The following is a 1,350-nucleotide window of genomic DNA, read 5'->3' on the forward strand; positions in this document are numbered from 1 at the left end:
TGTCCTTCCTGGGCAAAACTGGCTATAGTCCTATCCAGTCCTATCATCAGAACAGACCAAGTCCATGGTAGATGGAAGGGCCATGTCTGCTTTCATTTCCCTCTTGGTGTCTCCCTATGCTCATGCCAGTGAGCAAGCTGTCTGGACACTGGGAAACATTGCAGATGATGGTTCAGTTTTCCGAGACTTGGTTATCAAATATAGAGCAATTGACCCACTTTTGGCTCTTCTTGCATTCTCTAATATGTCATCTTTAGCAGGTGATTACTTATGCAACCTTACGTGGACCCTTTCCAAACTCTGCAGCAACCAGAATTCTCTGTCCCCACTGGATGCTGTTGAGCAAATTCTACTTTAGTTAGTCTCCTGCATCACAGTGATTTTGAAGTATTAGTTGCTACCTGCTGGGCTATTTCTTACCTCACCTATGGTCCAAATGAAGGTATGGCAATGGTCATAAAATTGAGAATTGTGACCCATCTGGTGAAGGTTCTGGTATCAGATGAATTGCCCATTATGACTCCCACACTGAGATCCATAGGGAATATTGTCACTGGAACAGATGTACAGACTCATATTGTGATAAATACAGGGAGTGCTTATTGTCTTTCCCAGCCTGCTTACTCACCTCAAGACAAACATTCAGAAGGAAGTTATATGGACAGTGTCAAACATCACAGCCAGCTGGCAGGACCAGATACAGCAAGTTGTGAAACATGGATTAGTCCTATTTCTGCTCAGTGTTCTCTCTAAGGTGGACTTTAAGACCCAAAAGGAAGCTGTGTGGGCTGTGATCAAATATACAAGCAGTGTGAGAGTGGAACAGATTGTATACCTTGTTCATTGTGGTATAATGATGAACCTGTTAACTGTGAAAAATACAAAAATTATCGTTGTTATTCTGGATGCTATTACAAATATCTTTCAGGCTCCCCAGAAACTAGGTGAAACTGAGAAGCTTATTATAATGACTGAAGAATGTGGATACTTAGACAAGATTGGAGCTCTACAGAGCCATGGAAATGAGTCTGTGTACAAGACCTCATTAAATGTGATTAAGAAGTAGTTCTCAGTAGAGGAAGAAGAAGATCAAAATGTGCCATTCACTACCTATGAAGCCTGAACTTTCCAAGTGCAGGAAGGGGCCTCCTGTACCTTTAACTTCTAGGTGTTCAGCAGAAGGAAGCACCAGTTGTTGTGTACTACATTTGGTTTAAGATTTTTTTCTGTACTAAGAACTATTTTTTTAAAATGTGGTTTGTCATTGTAGCACTTTTCATAATGAAACTATTCTTGAACAGTTCCAAACTGTACATACTGTATGAAGCTTATCCTCTGAATGGGTTTATT

General features: G+C 40.7%; 1 pseudogene; it reads left to right on the forward strand.

Annotated features, from left to right (window-relative positions):
- The first annotated feature begins 46 nt into the window (after positions 1–46).
- LOC105741383 lies at positions 47–1,168 on the forward strand (annotated as a pseudogene).
- The last annotated feature ends 182 nt before the right edge of the window (positions 1,169–1,350 follow it).

Source organism: Octodon degus, unplaced genomic scaffold (genome assembly GCF_000260255.1).
Source record: "Octodon degus isolate 3935 unplaced genomic scaffold, OctDeg1.0 scaffold06055, whole genome shotgun sequence".
Taxonomy (NCBI): Eukaryota; Metazoa; Chordata; class Mammalia; order Rodentia; family Octodontidae; genus Octodon; species Octodon degus.